At 38.9% G+C, this 21086-nt stretch overlaps 1 long non-coding RNA gene across 2 annotated transcripts; it reads right to left on the bottom strand.

Annotated features, from left to right (window-relative positions):
• Positions 1-1021: 1021 nt before the first annotated feature.
• On the bottom strand, positions 1022-13193 carry LOC122863143. 2 transcript variants are annotated; one of them, XR_006374925.1, is made up of 3 exons: positions 13104-13191; positions 2348-2405; positions 1022-1959 (listed from the first exon to the last, which is right to left on the bottom strand). It is a non-coding gene; the product is annotated as an uncharacterized LOC122863143 (long non-coding RNA). The 2 variants fall into 2 exon arrangements; XR_006374926.1 differs by lacking the exon at positions 2348-2405 and having other exon boundaries at positions 13104-13193.
• Positions 13194-21086: the final 7893 nt, after the last annotated feature.

The following is a 21086-nucleotide window of genomic DNA, read 5'->3' as shown; positions in this document are numbered from 1 at the left end:
AGGGTAATTCTTCCCAATTCACAATGTAATTTTGCCTGTTTGTAGATATAAGTACTGGTAACAAAGTTCCTACTACTTTAATAGCGGGGAATTCAATAGTAATTATTAATTAACTAATTAACTAGCATCAGCCATTTGTTTTCCATTTGTCTACTGGGATTATACATAGATTTTGCCATTTTTTATTTAGCTAAGTGATATTCTTTCATCCATTCTTTGTGTGTTCTCCTGTTCTAACTTCCCTTTTTAACTTTGCTTTCTATTCTTTCACACACACATACGGGTATTTGGGGACGGTGGCTAATCGGAAGTGCAAACAAAAAGGTCATCAGCGTTGAGATTGCACTATCATGCAGGTTATCACTGAAATATTACTATTTTTGATGGTGCCAGTGCATAACAAATGGACTGTAAAACCCATTAATTTAATAGCAGCCAGATTAATGATTTTAGTAGTTATCTGCTAAATGTGCCCCTTTAAAATTCATAAGTGTAGAAAAATTGAGGTCACAGTTAGCTTAATCAATAGTTTCGGGACAGTTTGCAATAAATGCAATTCAAGTACACTCGAACAGGTGTAAGTATCTAACATGTTACAATGTAGTATACTCACATTTTCAAATTCTAAACAACACCATTATGAGTAATCAGTACATCAGCCACACATAGCATGAGCAAATAATGACATATTTCGAGATTCCTTTAAGTAAATTTGATATGTACTAACCAGGAGTGTCCATGAGGTAAACGTAAATATTTCTGAACTCAGCTGGTGGCCATTCGTGAGGACCATTTAACCAAACATCACCAGGCAAACTGTAGGGACTAGGGTTGCCTACTAAACCTGAACTCCAGGAGGGTCTGTATGAGAAACCAACCTAATGATGATGCAGTGTGGGATGAGAGAGGACATTAATTAGCGGTGATTGCTGTGTTTTTTGCTCACTCACCAAACTTCATTCATAAATCCTACAGTTTCGTTTCCTGTTGATGTACAAAGGCACACATGTAGTGAACTTGCTTATTTTAGATGTTTTATTAATCAAGAGGGAGCACAGAAATGTAATCGGATGACATGTTGACATATGTACTGCGAAAAAGGGATAAATATTAACTCATTATCATCTTCGCATGCTCGAAAAGGCACCTCTTGAAGTGTTTGTTTGCACCACCAACAATATGGCGGATGATTTTGCACTGCATTGTGGGTAGAGTGTGACATTACTGTAGGTAAAAGAAAAGATGACAATCAGAATACAGTAAGCTATGAATTGTATTGCTCTTAGTGCATATGACAATAAAGCTTTGAATCTTGATTCTGTAAAAAGTAGAACTCACCAAAGATGGTTGAACCTCTTTCCCAGTGCAACCAATAAGAAGAGGGGGTGATTATGTTTCAGGAGTGCAGTTGTTTCATGTTATGTTACATGAGTTCTGGGTATTTTTGTTGAGTTACTGCCATTCATTGCCCAGTAAAGCTTTAATCAACTGCTTTTATATTATTAAAACACACTGTATTGCTATAATCTTGCACATTAGTGTGATAAGAGGTGTAAGAGACAAAATCTAATTTGAAAAAGGCTGTTAACCAACATCATGCAAATAAAAAATTGCATTTACCCTGCAGACAGCCACACATTTGGACAGAATGTGCCTTTTTCATTTTCTACAGATCATCACACTCTGACAGCTACCACCGGCAGCACCACTTCCCTCCTATAGATGTGTTTTTGCACTGAGAGCAGAAATGACAGCGGTTCACATTAAACATCACAGCATGTACCTGTGGAGAAGGTCTCGGCAGGTTTGAAAACAGTCGTAGCCCTGCACAGGCTCCTGCAGAGCAGAGAGGCCACAGACCGCGCCGTGTTGTTACTGCAGCTGCAGCCAGACATTTCCTGGACGTCCTGCACGTGCCATGGAAAAACACTGTCCGCTTCCAACGTGAAGTCCGCTGCCCTTTTACCAATCCACAAAAGAATGTGAGTGACGCATTAAATTCACAAAATTAACAGACATACTTAAAAATGACTGGAAAAGCAATAAAAGAAGGACATGAGAAAGTACAATCTGTAAGATGTTTTCAATTTTGAAGGTTGGTCCCATGATGACCACTATGGAAAAAATTCTGTGTTTTATTTTTATTTTATTACATATATTTTAAATGGAACACCTGGGCAAAAAAGTAACATCATGGTAACCAAAAATGAAACAGTGAATATGATTACATGCTCAATGAATAGTCAGTCTTAACCATTTACACCAATACTTTGATGAACTGAATTGTTATGTAAATGACCCTAATTATCTTAAGCAGATCAAGATTTTAACCACAGTTGGAGCAAACCTTTTTTTCTTCTCAGTCTTTTTCTTCTAAAAGATTATTTAGGTTTTCCAAACTGTACCTGCCAAAGAACACCAGACACAGAAACCCAATCATTTGTATTTTCAATGCAAACAACAACTACCTGTATTGACAAGCAGTAGACCAATACAGTAAAAAGAGAAGTCTTTACTTTAAACCATGCAAATGTAATAACAGAAGATTGATCAGCAGTTTTCATAATGAAATCTACTCAACATGGTTTCAACATCTTTGAACCTCGACAAAGACTGATGGTGAATAGTTCAGAAGGTGTGTGTCGACTCTACGTATTTAGGTGTGTGTGTGTGTGTGTGTGTGTGTGTGTGTGTGTGTGTGTGTGTGTGTGTGTGTGTGTGTGCATATTTATTTGCACATTTATGCATGCATGGTAAAGATAAGTGTGCTGGTATGTACGTATGTGACTACCAAGATATACCAGAGAAGAAGCACTTTTAGTTAACAGAATTTTTATGTAAGTATAAATATACTTAGAAAAACCAATTTAAATGTAATCAGTTGCCAGTTGTAAGTGTGCTGTACATTCAGGCTGCAACACCACAAACTGTGTGGAAAAAAATAAGCAGCTTCATCTTAAACCTGCAATAATTGAATTTTGGGTCACTTGTGGGCAGTGGAAACAAGCTGTGAACACAGTGACATATATCACATTTTTAATTTGCAAATTTGTTGGCAAACGGTTGCTTAATTACACATTGCAGCAGACACAGAGCATCATTATCATTTATGTTTCTGGCCACCTGATGAATGTAAGTCCAATAGTCACTATTTTTAACTCTGCTTTGGTCTCCACCAACTCCTGAGAAAAAAATTCAGGCTCATTAGCTTCAAAATGCATCACTTTGTTCACCAGCTAGTTGCTAACTTTGGCTGTCTGCAGTTTGCTGCTGGGCAGACAGCATACAGTGGGTTTTTAGAGCTGATGAGAGCAGTGAGAGTGAACCAAAACATTTAAGATGTGGGCCAGAAGTATGCTATAAAGCTTCATAGAGCTGAAGGAAACCGCAGAGTTGGATGATTTTATATGTGGGTTTGTCACTACGAGCGACACCTTTCACATGAACACATTTATGCTAATTGAAAAATATTGACTACGGAGGCTTTAAGGGATCTAACTAACTCAAAAACCTACTTAGAAAAGTATCTGGAAACAAAAAGCCACTCATTAAAAATAACAAGAGTCAAATAAAGTCTTCACAGCCTCAAAGGGCTTTACAATCTACACAGCACATGATACCTTCTCTCCTTAGACCCTCAATTCTAAAGAAAAGTGGTTGTATCTAATTGCTTCCAGGCCAGTTGTCAGTGTATAGATACTGTATATGCATTTAGCTACCTGCGCTGTGTCACCTCCGCATTTCAGTTAAGTATTGGATGTTAAGTAGGAGAGATGATAGACGAGCCTTCCCTCGCCTCTTCTTCAGAAACAGCTGCAGCACTCTAACCAGATGAGTGGCTCTACTCCAAGAAGAAGATGACTCAAAAACACACAGCTGGTCATCAGTGCACACTGATCAGACACAGACAACCTGAGAGGTGAGTTATTCATTAAGGGTCAGTACCTGTTAACCTCTTGGTTCAAACAATATGGATGGTTTTTTAATCACCAGGTGTGGCGCTGACAGGTGGAGTTACTGTATATAATAATATAATAATATTCAGACATAAGGGAGACAGGGTCAAATGCAAGTGGTCAAACACTTTCACATGCAGTATGTCCATGGGATTTTAAAGCTGTTCTAATATTTTGTTTTATATTAACAATATATCAAATCACTACATGTAATGTGAAAGGTGTCGGTTGACAATTATCACCTGACGCTGCAGTTACCCTCAGCGTGTTTTAGCATCTTTCAGCTCGTTGTTTATGTTGTACAGCCCACAACTTTACTGTTTTGGTTAACTTGCACCGCTTTTCATCAGCGTTATTTCCAGACACAGCAGGCAGCTGTTTTCAGCAAAAAAAGCTCTCATAAACTCACTGTACCCACTTGCTCAGCACCAAACAGCAGCCAGACAAAGTTAACGACGTGCTGGTGAACATAGTGGAGCTTTTAGCAGCTAAGGAGGCATATTTCTCTCAGGAGTTGTTGTAAACCAAAACAGAGCGAAAAGGAGAGTGAATACTGGACTTACATTTGTCAGGTGTACAGAACAGAAACTCAAATGAATGTTAATGTTGCTCCGTGTCTGCTGGACGTGTGAAAAAGCAACAGTTTGCTAACATGTTCCCCATAACGACTTTATAAATTGATAATATGTCCATGTTGTGGTTACAGCTTGTTCTGCAGCCCCTGAGTTGCCAAAAAAAAAATCAAGTAATACTGCTTTAATGTGATCTTGAAGATGAAAAAACTGGGCAATGAAAAGAGATGAGAATGACAAGAGATGACAATGAGAGGTGTATTATACAAGCTTAATCATCATATCATGGCAGTTCCATGTGTAGCAGGGGACATGATAGTCTCCATCTCTGTGACATTAGTCCAAGTTTGGCCTGATTGATTGATTCATTGTAGAGCTGCCAAAAGAATTATAGACCAGCGTTGGCTCAAGCAGCTGGCTCTACTTAAGCACACCAGGCAGGTTTCTCTTTTGTCGGAAATGCAGGGACCGCCAAGTCCCTATGTCCCTGACCTCTGCTGGTGACATGGTCGCAACCTAATGTAACCCCATCCCCTGTTTTTGAAGTCTGTCCAAAAAAACTTTGACCTTGAAGATACATATTGAAACAGTTTCTGCACTGCAAGGTATTTTTCCTGAAACATAATCTCACAGAGAGCCTGGTGCATATGGAGGGCAATGTGAGGTGCTGTGTGGCACAGTGGCACAAATGAGTCTTTGTGTTGCCTTACATCATTTCCAGACTCCAGCTCCAGGACTGACTGCTGGAGGGTTTGGTGGGAGATCCCTGCGGTACACTTGACCCTACACTGAACCCATCTGATTTTTACCTTTCTCACAGAAGCTGCTGTTAACTCCATCACAACCTTATATTGTTCCCATGCAAGGTTTTCCAGGTCCTGTCAGGCCAATCGGCTAAAGTCTCACCTCCCTGTCCCGTGTCGGAGCCTTGCTGCTTTGAATCAGGAGCTGCAGGAAGCTAAGCCCTGCTAGCTGTCAGGTCAATGGCCTCAGTGTTGCCACACGACAGTATGGCCGCTTCTGCTCCATCTCACCCTGCCTGCCTGAGCTCAGCTTTTCCAGCCGTAACTCATTCCCGTATAATTAGGACATAGGCTCTTGCCGCTTTCACATGGGAAGCCCTTCGTTTGTTTCCACCTCACAGAGGAGAATAATCCTTCGGCTCTTCTCTGAGGTCACCTTCACTTGGCAAAAAAAAGTTCCCTTCACGTGAGCTCTGCTCAGCCAAATACATAAACATAAACAATCAATGGAAACACGTATGAGCTGCTCATCCTTCATCCAATAGACATTTTTACATGATCTGTCTTGACACAGAAAAACTACACTGTGAATTATTTTCCTAAACCACATATGCTTCTAAACAAGGTTCTATTGATCAAAACCAAACACGTTACAACTCGCTGACATGCTGGCTGTACCATTTATGACTCATCAATTCCAAATCTACACTTAGTTTGTCGTTACTGAATGGTAAAATGGCTGTGGCAAGCACTTGTTCGTGGCTCAGGTAACCTCTGTTCCTGCTCTGGTAGAACACAACTAACTCCAATGTGGCATCGATCACTGAATGATTCACTTGATAATTGAAAATGATTTTAACCCTCAAAATCAGTCTGGATAAGACTGTAGGTCTTATGTAAGTTTGTTTTTTTGTTTTTCATTTTAGTACTGTTTTAAACCTGCATTAATTTATTTCTTTGGGCACTTGGGGGCAGTGTAGGCACTAAACACAACATTAACATATTTTCACCTTATAAAGCTGTTATATTGAACCTTCTGAGTCATGCTTCTGGCCTCCTGGTGAATTTATTCAATATTCACTCTCCTTTAGCTCTTTTTATGGTCTCCACCAACTCCTTTTTGGTTGCTAAATGCTGCACAATGTTTACCTGCTAGTTGGTGACTTTGTCTGTCTGCTGTTTGGTGCTGGGTAGGTAGCGTACAGTCAGTTTATCAGAGCTTTTTTTGCTGAAAGCAGCTGCCTGCTGCAGCTGGAAACAACGTTGATGAGAGCAGTGAGAGTGAACCAAAACAGTAAAGTAGCGGGCAGTAAAACCAAAACAATGAGCTGAAAGGCACTAAAACACTCCATAGAGATGAGGGGAACTACGGAGTTGGGTGATAATTCTCTGTGGGTTCATCACTACTAGCCACAATGTTCACATTACACAAAGTCATCTGATCAAGTGTTTTTATATATATATATATATATATATATATAGATAGATAGATAGATAGATAGATAGATAGATAGATAGATAGATAGATAGATAGATAGATAGATAGATAGATAGATAGATAGATAGATAGATAGATAGATAAGTGCAGCTTATCAGCCCGCCAAAACTAGGGCTACAGACACTCACCAACGGCCCGACACTGGCCGATGGCCGAATGTCATCTCGGTGTGTCAGGGCCTTTAAAGACACTTGGCGAATGAATTTGGCATCCCCCAGTGGTAGTATTAAAAGAAAACATTGTGGTATACAGCAATGCACCCCTGCTATTCAAAGATTCGACCTAGAGATATTGAAAGGAATGAGCTGAAAACATCAGTATGCATTACTTTTTATGTGGACTTTTTCATCTTACTACAAACAACTTATGCCACCAGAATAATAATGTTAAAAATCACATAATTATCCCATATATTGGTTTTATGTTATTTTAAGTATAATGCATGACAAAAATGTAGCTTCAACCTTTTCATTTTGAGTATTTTATGCAAATGCATAAAAAATGAGAATATCAGGGACACTTTGTTTTGGCATACATCTACAAAAGGAAAATAATTCACACATATCAGCTGGTTACACTTTCATCTTATATGCAGCTTAGATCAAATGTTGTATTGTATTGTTGGGTAATGCCAACAATAACAAGACTGTAACCCTGTAGTCCCCCTTTTTAACATGCCACAAAACGTGTGTTTTCCAGCTGATAAAATTGTACCTTGGTAGCAACAACACTCAGCCCCGAGAATGAGACTCTGAGAGCCATTGTGCATGTTTTTATATGAGACACAGTAAAGTTATGTGGCAGAGTGAAGTGACTGGATGGAAATAACAAGAGGCACACAGCCTGAGCCGCTGTGGGGAATGGAGAATGCTGGTAAACCAGAGAATCTCCCTTAAAATTACAAGAGGCCAAAGGAACAAGAGACGAGGATTGGAGGCCAAGGCGGGAGAAACAGAAAAAGTCAATACAAGAAGGAGGCAGCGGTAGTTGAGAGAGATCATAAAAACTGGAATACACCTTCCAAACATCCATACAAAAGGCTGTTCACTGTAGAAATTAAGAGGAGCATCAGTAAATGTGTTTAATTGGGACACCCTTCTGAGCTGTCTGTTGTTAAAACTGTATATTGCTCTGCAGGCTCCATAAGGTTTGAATAAAGCTTACATCATTATATCATAGTTATGTGAAAACAGGCTTTTTCCGGTTTCTTTGGTCAGAAACATTTAGCTATAATGGCTGGTATTTTAATGGTAATGCTGATTTTATTGCATGATAATAAACACATACAGACATGCATCTTAAAGGGTTATGTAAAAAGAAAAGGAAAGGACATTTAAACTATATTTAAAAGGTCCGCTAAAAACAGATTTCTGGGTTGATGTTTCTGCCACTGAACCAAAGGATTGTCAAAAGTCTTGCGTTGTGCTTGTTTTTCTGAGACTTCCTTCCTAAAAACAAGTCCATTTGGTACCGAGGGGGTGTTTCTGGCACCAGGGTGAGACGCTGTTCCATGCTAGTTGCAAATGTCCACTCTGCTCTGTGCCCCAGAATAACAAATTTTTTTAAACCAGACTTCTCTCCAAAGCAAATCTAGTAGTAAATCTTTCACCAGGCTCGTGCAACAAAGCCATAAATCAGCATCATGCAGATTCTGAGCCAGTGCACGTACTAGAGCAGTGTCAAATAGTTCTATTGTCATTATCTGCATTCATGTTCGTCCTTTTTTCTCAACCCCTTTCAGTGATATAGATGTTTCTCTCATCACATTTGGCCTCCAGACTTTGTCATATTGGCCTGTGTGTCAGATATCCTGATTGTTGGCACATAAAGATGGCAGTCCACATTAAAACCCTCTCGTTGCAGTATGTAAATGAAGTGTTTTACCCAGTTTTATCCAGCAGATGGGGTTAGAAGTCCAACCAATCTGAAGTCCTTGAACAGGGATAATTATGACTTTATTCTGACTGCTTTGTGTATAAATTTACAAACCATTCAGAGCTGTGTTATTTCAGGAATTCTTATCTTATGCAGTCATATAAATATAGAACTCTGACTCTGAATAGGTCTGAAACATTGATGGGAGTGGGAAAATATTTATACCAAAGCACACAAATCCTAATTAAATTCTAATGATAAATTCCCTTCAGCAGCACTATTTTCAGCAACATTTTTGAACCAGAACCCATCCACAGACCAAAGCCTGTCTCACTGGATCCCACTGGATTTATACATCTGTGTGTAAAGGCTCTGATAGGGGAAGAGAATCAATATTTCAGTGTGCTGCTGCAGGAAAGCAGCTCAGCTCAAATTCAAATCAGTCAGCTACATATACGAGTCTTGACTGCATGCACAAAGTTCTATTATAAATGTGTTAGACCACATGGCTTGGGTATGTACAGTATGGGTGTTTTTACCAGCATTTAATTAATAATGTGGCATTAATATTTTTTACAGTTGTGGCTCACAACTCTGTGTTTATTATGTGAAACTATCATTAACTAACTTTCAAACAATTTCTGTTGACATTTTATTTAAAAAATATTAATATTATGGTTGATAACAATATACTTTGTCTTATTGCTTAACACTGTCCTGCATGGCTAATGTGTGCAAAATGCGGTTATTAATAGTATTGCTCTTTTGTGCTTTTTTGCTTTGTATTGCATCAGTGTTTTGCTGCTTCCTGTCTTGAAAGTGCCTGTGTTTGTATTTCTGTTACTTCTTTAGTTTTAAAACATCTTACAAAAGGACTGCAGTTAAAAATCAGCCTGCTGGCTAATACAGCAAAATTGGGCAACACTGTAACAAACACTATATGATTTTGCGCTCTTTCCGGTTTCTATGTCGTCCATGTGACTTGTGAAAATAAATTAATAAAAAATACAAAGAATATGCAACCTTCCACTTTGATTTATTTGTTTAATGTTGTGAAAGGCTACGAATGGTGCCAGTTGCTGTGTGACATTGGTTTAATGGTGTTGTGTGTGAAGTGCAACCATTTACATGACTATATAATATGATGTATGTCTCCCTGTCAGCCGACTGTCAGGTTGTGTAGCTTCAATCTATAGGTCAAAACAATAACAGATTAAAACCGGGGCAAGGCCTTTCCTTTCTTTATGTCGAAGGTCAAGTAATTCCAATGTCTTTGGCCGTAATTATTTAGTTGTCAGTGTATCTCCATGGTGATATCGAACTGTAGGGGCCCGTCAGGCATAACAGTGTGAAATGAAACTGACTGCAGACCAGGAGCTACCCAGAGAGCCAGCGCTAATTAGCCCCCCTTGTGGCAAAAGTACAGCTATAATGTATGATTATAGCTTTTTTGCATACAGGTAAATGCTTCAAAACCACTGGGTTAACAATTGCTCCGGCATGGGTCAATAACACTTATTACACCCATGTGTAGAAAACTAACTAGAAAACACTTCTAACACAGGGTCAAAACAACCTATTGGTACTGGGGAAACTTAACTCAATATTGTGTTGGGACTATATTGACCCACACTGGATTCATTTTCAACCCAGTGATTCTTAGTGTGTAAATTATTTTACTAAGGGGGTGTGTAATGTCATTGGTTGAGTAGGAAACTTGCTAAAAAGACTGCATTGTTAAAATGGGAATTTAAACTGACTCCCAATGAAAGGGCAAGGGATAAGAGACGAAGGAATGAAGTCAAAGTTTTGAAGCTTTGCTGCTTTAAAAAGTTAAAGGAATAATTCACCATTTCAAGAAATGAGAGGATAGATGTCAAGACATAGTCTGGCACGCTTCAGTATTTGTACAGATTGAACATACAAGATATAACATGTTAATTATTGAGTTTTAGATGTGCTGGTTAGCAGATTTTGTTACCTTTGGACAGAGCCAGGCTAGCTGTTTCCCCCTGTTTCCAGTCTTTATGCTGAACTAAGTTAACCAGCTGCTGCCTCAAGCTGCATATTTACCTTACAGATATGAGAAAGGTATCTTTCTCATCAAACTATCAGCAAGAAAGCAAATAAGTGTATTTCTCAAAATGTCAAAGTATTCCTTTAAGCCTATGTTAAATGATTTAACTGGGCCAGCCAAACTGATTAATGGACAATGTACAAATAGTTCCCTAGAAATACTAACAGAACCTGCAAAATGTGACTCACATAATATAACATGTAACATTTGTTGTTTAATAATACTATTTATTTATACATAGATGGATGGTTTAAGTAGTACTTTGGCGAGTACTTTTCCCTATTACTCACTGTGCTTACATTCTTACATTCCAACAACTTGTAATAGCCGTCTCTCAAGCACCAAGCTTTTATATCTTCCACTGATGTTGGAGATTCTCGGGTTGAAAGCCCCTGAAGTTGCACATGCACTTGGTTTTTTAAATCCTGTTTAAGTTCAGCATAAAGATCACACTCTTACATAATTTGGAGCTCGCTTGGCCACTTCTGTATGAACTGATGCTTCAACCTGTTCAACATTTAGCATCAAACAGCTGATGTTGTCACATTACAGGTGCACATTACCATGCATAATGTGATATATTTTATGCTCGGTTGACTTGATGTTGAACCTACACATCATCTTAACACACACACACACATAGCCTGCACAAAGCCATCCATCCAACGCCTGTTAGGTAGTGTTTGTCTGTGATCATTGGACTGTTTAAATTCGATGGGCATCTGTCAGCACATCAGTCTGCCTCGCTGTCATGCTGCTGTTGCTGCTGCAGTGGCTCACATTCCACCTGTGAATCTGCTTTAAATCCTCCAAAATACTGAAGCTTTGATGGTTGCTGTCATGAAAACATGAAAATGTGTCAGTCTCGTGTGTGAAAGCTGTTCTGTAATGTATGTTTAATGGTCAGGAATGGAGAAAGTGCCTGAAGGATGGGACGGCATGTTATCATGACTTGTCATCACAGCCAGATGTCTCTAACGCCAGCAACATGACCTGGGGAAATCTTACTGGTTTTATCTGACCCAGTTTACATTCCTCAACACTTGACGGTTTTGTTACCATGAATCATGGCCCAGTTATTAAGGAAAGCTTAAATATATCAGATATCTGTCTATTTATTTCCAGTGTTGATACTAGAATATTTGAATGTGGTGCATGGTTTCTTCTATCTGCAAAGAATGTATAGGACATGTCCATACCTTTGTTATCAATAAGCAAAAGCAACTGAATAGTCAAAAGGTGTTTCCTATGGGGCACTACCGCCCCCTATTGGCAGAAGAGCCAGTGTTTTGATTTGTTTTTGCCTAGAACTGTGTGTGCAGTTGACTTTCTAGTAAGATTTCTCAGAAAAGGGTTGTATTGGGAAGATTTTTTATTTTATTCAACATACTTAATTATATACTTTCTTTAAAGCAGTTCAGTGTTGTATCAGTTTGTTTTTTAGTGAGTATTCATCAATAACTGTGTGAGCGTGAGCACACAGCATCTATTTTTTTTATCATTTGTAAGTCCTGTTTTTACTGTTGCTAAATTTCTCTGCAGGGATAATAAAGTCTACTCAGTACCTTGCAACAGAGAAGCTGTTTAAATAAAGGTCAGGTAAATTAAATGAAAAAAATAAAACACCCAACCATGTCACATAATGGCTCTGCTCAAGTAGACACATTTAAAAAATGAAATGTCACACTGGATTGGTGCCATGTGTGCTAAATGTGTAAGGAACAGGCTCTGAGCAGAATTAGGAATTACAGTCATGTTCAGGACAAAATGTCAGGTGTCTCGCTTGGCAAATAATGAGAAAGTAAAAATGTTCAGCCTTTCAAATCACATTCAAATGAAACTAGATGAAATATGGACTGTGAAATGCAGTGATGTAACTGAAAAGCAGTTTATAGGCTTGTTTTTTAACTCTTTTCAATACTTCTTAAACCTGGCATGCATTAACTCTGAATTAAAGCATGAATAGCATGGATAATCAGCCTTCTTGGTTATGAGAGCAGCACACTCATACGATTGATAGAGGGAAACTGTATAATCAGAATTGTTTTAAAACAAACATCTGAAATGAAGGGGTTTGTAAATGTAACTGATATGTGTCTTTATGTCCACCCCATTGCTTGGGATTGAATTTGACATTAAGACTACATCCACACTAAGACACAAACGGCTAACAGCAAAAGCGGTAATGATTCTGAATGTGTCGGAACAACCAGCAAGGAGACATTTTGTTAATTTAATAACAAACAACAATACAATAACAAACAAACAATAACGTCACACAAGTCTCATTGTTCAAAACACGAGAATAAATAACTCCCAACTTCACAAAAACAAACACTCGCAGATGTATCAATATGATGGATGATGTGTAACGTTACTTACTCGCTCCTCTCCGGCTTCATCACACTCCTCTGGTACTCCGAGCTCCCAGTCCAGGTAGAGTCAGCTAAAATGCTAAATTAGGTAATTAGCTAATGGCAGCTAGTACAGGCGTTATTTTTTTCACACCTGCTTTCCACCAAATCCCCACCCTACTCTGCCTCTGATTGGCTATCCCAAACCCTAACCCCACCCTAACCCTAACCTTAACCAACCCAACCAACGGAAACAACGACTACTAGCCAATGAGAGGGAGTGCTGGCGGAAAGCTGGCAGGAAAAAAAATAACACCTAGTACAGTTAGCAGCAGTGCGCCGGTAAGTGACTTCCTGTGTTACAGGAGAAACGGTGCGTGTTGCAACATTCCCCTGAGAGTTTCATTGATCTGGAAACACCAGCTTTATGTTTTAGTGTGCACGGGTAAAACAGAGTGTTTTGGAAAATGGGGACGCAAATGTAAAACTGGCCATAGGCTGTGTGGCAGTAAAGTTAAACCTACAAAATCTGATATTTGGCCAATTTGGGGGCAGCTGAATAAACAAGCTGTGAACACAATGTTGACATATTATCACCTTATAAAGCTGATATGGCGAATGTGTCCATCCAGCAGATACAAAGCTGCATCATGATTCATTTGGAGTCATGTTTCTGGCCACCTGGTGAATGTAAGTCCAATATTTAGTCATCTTTTTGCTCTGTTTTTGGTTTCCACCAACTCCTGAGGGAAATATTTGGCTCTTTAGTTGCTAAATGCTCCACTATGTTCACCAGCTAGTTGCTAACTTTGTCTGTTTGCTGTGTGGTGCTGGACAGGTAGTGTACAGTGTGTTCAACAGAGATTTTTGTTGAAAACAGCTGCCTGCTGTGGCCGAAAACGGCGATATGAGAACAGTGAGAATGAATCAAAACAGTAAAGTTGCGGGCCATACAACCAAAACAATGAGCTGAAAAACGCTAAAACGCTCCATAAAGCTGAGGGGAACTGCAGTCGGATGATAATTCAATGTAGCCAATCACTTCATACAGGTGTTTTTAGTCAACCTGTATTCATGTTGATTTTGTCAGAAGACTTTGCGATCATAAAATAGTGTTTAGTGTGGATGTACTAAGACTTACCAAGACATTTTGAGACATTAAAGGCAATCATTTTGTAACATTACTGTTAATCAGATTTAGTGAGAAAAACTCCTCTGAAACACAAGAAGTGTTTTAAATTTTTGGTTTGTTTTTATTTAAAAGTACTGCGATGACTGCTGTTGATTGACAACTGATTTCTAGGAACTGCATTGCAGATATTATAGATTTAGACCAAAGGTCATCATCATCTGACAGTCTGCCGACACTATTGATTATTGATTCCTTAGAGTTTCTCTGTTGTCTCTGTCTGTTTCTCTATGTGTGTCTGTGTTGTGGGCGTGGCACTCCCTCTCTCCACGGGCTCCTGACTCATCACCCAACACACCTGCTCCAAGCTGCACACCTGCAACTCATCCACTAATCAAGCGCTGCAGTATATCAACCCTGGTCTTCCTTCCTCTCATCACCCAATTGTTGTCTCAACCCATGTGGTACTTCATGTCCCCGGCTCCTAAACAATATATTCTACTAACTTTGTTTGCTTGTATTTTTGGCTTGTACTAACCTTGCTCTCCTTGTGCTCAGGATCACTGCCCTCCTGTCTGTCTGCCTGATTCAGCAACATTGCCTGCCTGTCAGCCTCGCTTGGTTTCAGCCACACAGCCACACGCACCTCTGGACTTGGACCTCGGTCATTCCTTATACCCCTGGGTCTCCGTCCTCTGGCTCCCTTCCCTCAACCCCATCAAGTCTCTGGTGAACTGTACAATAAACTCCTTACCTCTTAATCACCTCTCTGAGTCTGCCTTTGTGAATCATGACACCTCTAGTTTATGAACTCATCACCTGAAGCAGGCTGTAGTGCAGTGAGACCTCCTATTGATTTCTGTACGTGTTTTGCTGTCCTCATTCCTTGAATCACCATCTGACACAAACCCTGCATGAGTCCCAGTAGCAGGAGACGCCCTGGGCGAACACTGGACTCCCAGAGGGATGATGCTCTGTCGCTTAAACATCTCTGACAGACCGGGAAAAGCTTAGGTTAGGTCCTGACCTGCGCTCTCTGTCTGTCTGTCCCTATCAGTTAAATATTGGTGACAAACTTTAGATGTTTTTAACTGAGATTCCCTGAACGATATTTGAGCTCAGTATTCCCCTTGCATATAAAAATTAAATTTGCTGAGACATGAAGTGCAGACTGAGAGAGACTAAGAAAGGAGAGGAAAAAAGAGGTAGAAGTTGAACTTTACCAGGAAAGAAGAATCTAGCATGTATTTTTCCTGTACAATCTTACAGTACAGATTGTATAACAGGTCGGTCTATTCTTTCTTTTACCATCATCACCATTATTCTGAGAATTGGGGGAGAGGTTGCCATGGGGATGTTTGCTGGTCGCCATTCACCAGCACAGGTATTGTTCCTCTTCACTGTCTCTCTCATGTCCTCCTCCCTCCACTGATTCACCACTTTACTGACAGTCGAGGGTGTTCTTCAAAATAAACAAAAGGGTACAATTCTTTTAATTTGAAAAGGATTTACTAATCAGGTAAAAAAAAAAAATGTTTGTATATACTTTTTGCTGCATTTTTGTGATATTTGTGGGTTGTTTTTTTTGTTTTTTTTTTTGTTTTTACCTGATACTGAAATATGAGACTCAGCTGCTGAGTGTGGTGTCAGGAAATCACACCTGGAAGACAAACAAGAAGCAAAATGTGTATGTTGTGATAAAGATCCTGTGAATTAATTTGTTTCTTGTATTTAAAAAGGTTACTATTTGGCAGTGAACTCTGAAGTCTGAAAGCACATTAGTATACAAGCAAGTAAGATTTTTCTAAAACAGTCCCTGCTTGCATATCCATTAACAGCAATAACATACTGTACTGTATCCTTGACAAAAACTAAAAGTGACAACTGTCGATGTTCACTGTTACAATGTTCACAGCAATTTACATCAGATGTAATTCATTAATGAATCTTTTTAACTGACTGTATTTTCACTATGTATTTACGTTTTTTTGGTCTTAGTGTTGTATTATGTGCCCTGTTTTATGTGTGCTAAATGTATGCATCCTACTGCTGCATAATCAATTGTCCCACTAGAGGACTGTTGATAAAGCCCCTGCACATGGACTGCATTTAACGGTAAATGGACTGCATTTATATAGAACCTTTATACTGTGCACAAAAGGTTTTACAATAACTCACACACACACACACACACTTACTGTTGGTGGTAGAGCTCCTATACAAGGTGCTGACCTGCTCATTGAAGTAGGTTGGGATTCTGTGTCTTGCTCAAGGAAACTTCACAATGCTGTTAGGAAGAGCTGGAAATCAAACTACCAACTGTGTGATCAATGGATGAAACACTCGGCAGAATGGGACGTTCATGAGAACCTCCCGCTATTCCGACTTGGGATTGTTCGTGCATTATTCCATGATGGTTACTGCTAACCTTGTAGTCACACCATGAATAGTGCAAATTAGCAATTTATTAATAAATGAAACCAAACAATTGTGTAGTTCATTTTAAATTAGTTGAATCAATTTTATTAGTGTTAATATTGGATTTTATTTAGATGTAGCTGCCATCAATGCTTTGCAGTCGTGTTGCAAACAGTTTGTTGACACTTCTGCAATTCCTTCTGCCAAGTGGGAGATATCGCAGCCATCAGAAATATCTGATATCTTGCTATGGACCTTTGTTGCATGTCATACCCCTTTCTCTCCCTACCCATCTTTCCTCTCTCTCAAATAAAGGCAAAACAGCAACAAAACAAAAAAATAAATTCCCAGTAGCTCAGACTCGGAATTACAATTTGACGTGTTTTTCCCACTCAGCTGGTCATAAGTATGGTTTGAATGGTTTGACATGAACTCTAATTAATACAAAGCAGTGGCAGCTTGGAAAATGTTCGACAGCAAAGTAAAGTATGTGATTTGTAGTTAAAGGAATAGCTCAGCATTTGAGAAATACGCCTATTTGTCCTTTTTTTCCCGAGATTTACATGAGAAGCTCGATCACTCTGTGTGTTAATTATGGCGTTAGAGCCGGGAGGTGATTAGCCTAGCTTATCATAAACACTGGAAGAATAAAACAGGTAGCCTGGCTATCTCCAAAGTTCTCCCAAACTCCTTATTATATAGTTTTGAAGAGTAAAGACTATACCAGCATCTACACTAACCATAATGATATTTGCATGTACGTTTTTAAACTGTTTAATGAGCTGTAGCTGCGTAGCTAATTAGCAGCTGACTAGCCTACAAACTGATGTTAGCGGTGCACTTTTCCCTCGTAGATGTTTGCGTGGTCGCTCATTCTGCAAGCCAATGTACAGGACAAGACATGTAAGTTTGTAAGTTAGATTGGTAAGAAGTTACATAAGAAGGAGATATCATGACGTCATGCAAATACAAACTGAAATAAATCAATTTCATTGGCTGTATGAAAACAAGTTTCCCATCTACGTGGACATATTAATGACATTCGGACTGGTTAATACAAAGACAGGGGGCCAAACAATATAAACCAAAACCACTAAATGTAAAATATAAATTTTCCCCTTGATTTTTTTCTCAAAGGAGAACACAGGACATGTAATTTAATGTGCAGATGTATGTGCTGGAAAAAACAAACAAATGTTAGTTGGACTTTAGAACTCATGAGAGCAGTATCGATCTTCTCGTCTCACTTTTGGAAAGAAAGTAAATAATTTTCCTTTAAAACATGAAAAAAACACCATTATGGTTAAAAATATGCAAACAATTGTCAAAAGCAGTGCACAACAAAATAAACTTAATCTGTAATGCTTTCTCTATCATATATAATACCCATTTGTATGGAGTGTGATCAAACCCTAAAGATTGTGCATTTGCCCTGGTTGTAGACACTATAGATTAATGTTGATCAGGTTTTCCATCAACTTCACCACTGCAGTAAAGTTGTGTTCATGTTGTTTGGCTGTTCACACATTCAGCAATACAAGCTCCATTATCTTTACTGTAGGCTAATTTAAATGTGCAGAAAGCTCCAACATAGAAATATTTCAAAAATTAAAAACAGAAATGTGTTCATTGCACAGTTGCACACATGTACAGTGCAGAATACTTGCTCATAGTAGCTGCATCAAACGAAGCTTCACTGGTGATTTATATCCCTCAGGGAGGAACAGGGTCTTTGTGAGGAGGAGAAAGGAGTCGAGATGGTTCTACAGTACCAGCATCGGCTCTGCAAGAGCCTCCATAAAACAGATCTCTTTAGAAAAATGTATTTAAAAATGTTGGTTCTAAAAAATGTTATGTGGACGGCAAAATGTGTTTTGAAAATACTGCTGTGTGAATGTCAAGCTTTCACAGATGTGGTCGAGTGCCAGAGTCAAGATGACCCGACACTAACAGTGATCACACCTGTCACACACACATTCACACCTACACACAGAACCAGCTCTTGAATCTGCAATGCTGAATGAGACTGTGCAAGCCTGCTTTATATTTTTTCCAGGTGATTTCAATATTATTCCATTATTCCTAAATTCATTTCGTACCTCCACTTACTATGTTTCATCATTCAAAACACTTTCCTCTTGGGCTTAATAATAGAGCTAACTGCGTGCTGCTGATGAGTTTCCGGACGAGGTAATTGTTTGACTCACTTAAACTCAGGCAGAAATATGAGAAGTCAGGAGCAGGAACTGTGAATCACAACATTTTCTTTTCCAGGCTGTCAGACAATCTGAGTCGAGCTGAGAGGAAAAGTTGGGTCTCTCTGCCCTCCGGCACTCAAACTGCTTCCTTCCACCTGTCAGATAGGGCTGCATTTATATATTAAGGTCACAACAACAACAATTGTGAAATCAGACAGATGCCTTACACCTTTAGGTGTATATATGTATATATATTAAATGTATTGCATTGGTTTTTTTAATCTCTATTTAGTTTTTTTCTGTCTGTTTGTTTTGGAGCAATTTGTTTGACCGTGATATGATATAGTGGAGCAAGAGGAAAACTGTTCTAATCAAAATTGGCTTTTCTTTATCTTCTCCGAAGATTATGTAATTATTATGAGATTACTGATTTCTGAGCTGTTCTTCCTAAATCCACTTCCAAACTGGTATTTTTAGGTGAATTGAAGAGTAAGGACTACACCAGCATCTAAAATAACCATAATGACGTTTGCAAGTACGTATTTAAGCTGTTTAATGAGCTGAAGCTGACTAGCTAATTAGGTTTGACATGAACTCAGCATTAACACAATGCAGTGGCAGTTTGAAAATGTTCAAAAAAGTAAAGTTTGTGATTTACAGTTAAAGGAATAAATGAACATTTGGGAAATACTTATTTGCCTTTTTTAGATTTAGATGAGAAGATTGATATCACTCTTAAGTCTGTGTGTTAATTATGAAGCTACAGCCGGGAGGTAATTAGCCTAGCTTAGCATAAAGACTCTGCCTGAGTAGTGACCTTCGAATCCACCCACTCCATTGAGTTGACTGAAACAAGTTAACAAGTCTGTCTGATATCAAGCTAATAAAGACTGGAAGTAGAATGAAACAGCTGGCTTGGCTATCTCCGAAGTTCTCCCAAACTCCTTATTATATAGTATTGAAGAGTAAAGACTATACAAGCAGCTAAACTACCCATACTGATATTTGAAGGTACGTTTTTAAGCTGTAATTAGCAGCTGATTAGCCTGTAAACAAACGTTAGCAATGCACTTTTCCATTGTAGAAATTTGTTTGGTCACTCGTGGTGACAATGTACAGGACAAGACATGTAAGTTTGTAAGTTAGATTGGTAAGTTACATAAGAAGATCAATTGAAGCATAAGCAAACAGACAAAATGTCACATTGATGACAAGCTCAGTTCTGCCGAGGAGAAACTGGCTGGACTAAAATTACATCTTTGTAAAGTTCCTTTCCTCTGGGATCCTCTTGAAATGAAATGAAAGGACTTTGCTACCATCTGCCACAGCCAGCATTCACTGAGTCATTCTACATCAACACCATCAGTCTATATCATGTCCTTAGCCTCACACTTGTACTGGCCTCAGCCCTGTGTTTTCAAGTCAACAGTGAGGGAAACACTATGGCTGCAATAAAACCTGCTCTAAAGCATCTGGGTTACCTGTTGCCTAGCAACCATGCTAATTAAATCAGTCTTTGCTTCTAGTTATTAAGACTAATGGCTACCAAAAAGGCAATTATTAAAATTTTACCTCACACTGAGTCTCTGCCTCCCAATTACTATGTAACTGAAGTCTCTGGGTTATGTTCAAGGCTTTTCTGTCAGCCAAGCTCAGTAGCTGATTGGTAGTTTTCGGTAGGATTCGGTCACAGTCCTTGCTGTGAGCATTTTTCTATTGGAACAATTTTCTACCATAAATACTGTTTACAATTAGGTCTGTGGATTATCCAAATTTACAAGGACATCGCTCCAGAAAAGTTGAGACTGTTCTCACCAGAACAGCAGCTTTGGTTGTTCCTTGGCTAGCGACCTCTGGTGGCCCTGACAGTAATGGCAAAGGCAGAAGTAGCGTGAGGTTGAAGCGCATCAGACTTTGACACTACCATTAGTATTTATTTATTTATTTTAACCATCTTTCCCTAACCTTAGTTTTAGTTACCTAATCTTGACCAAAACTTAACCATATGGCAGATCAGAAAACGCTCACATTTTTCCAGTGGTCATATACATTTTGGAAGGCACTGACAAATAATTTAGCCATGATGAGAAAATGTTTTTATTGATCATTTTAAATGTAATTTTTCATTGCCGCTTGCATCACAAACAAAACTCCATTCACCTCCATTGTATTGGAGTGGATGCAGAAATCTCAGACAGATACAGCATCTTAAAACCTGGACAAATAAAATCACATTTTTTCCCCCAATATTTTTTGTTCTAAATTG

Source organism: Siniperca chuatsi, linkage group LG16, assembly GCF_020085105.1.
Source record: "Siniperca chuatsi isolate FFG_IHB_CAS linkage group LG16, ASM2008510v1, whole genome shotgun sequence".
In the NCBI taxonomy this organism is placed as follows: Eukaryota; Metazoa; Chordata; class Actinopteri; order Centrarchiformes; family Sinipercidae; genus Siniperca; species Siniperca chuatsi.
Note: the sequence above shows the minus strand (reverse complement) of the source record. Positions and strands in the feature narration are given on the sequence as shown.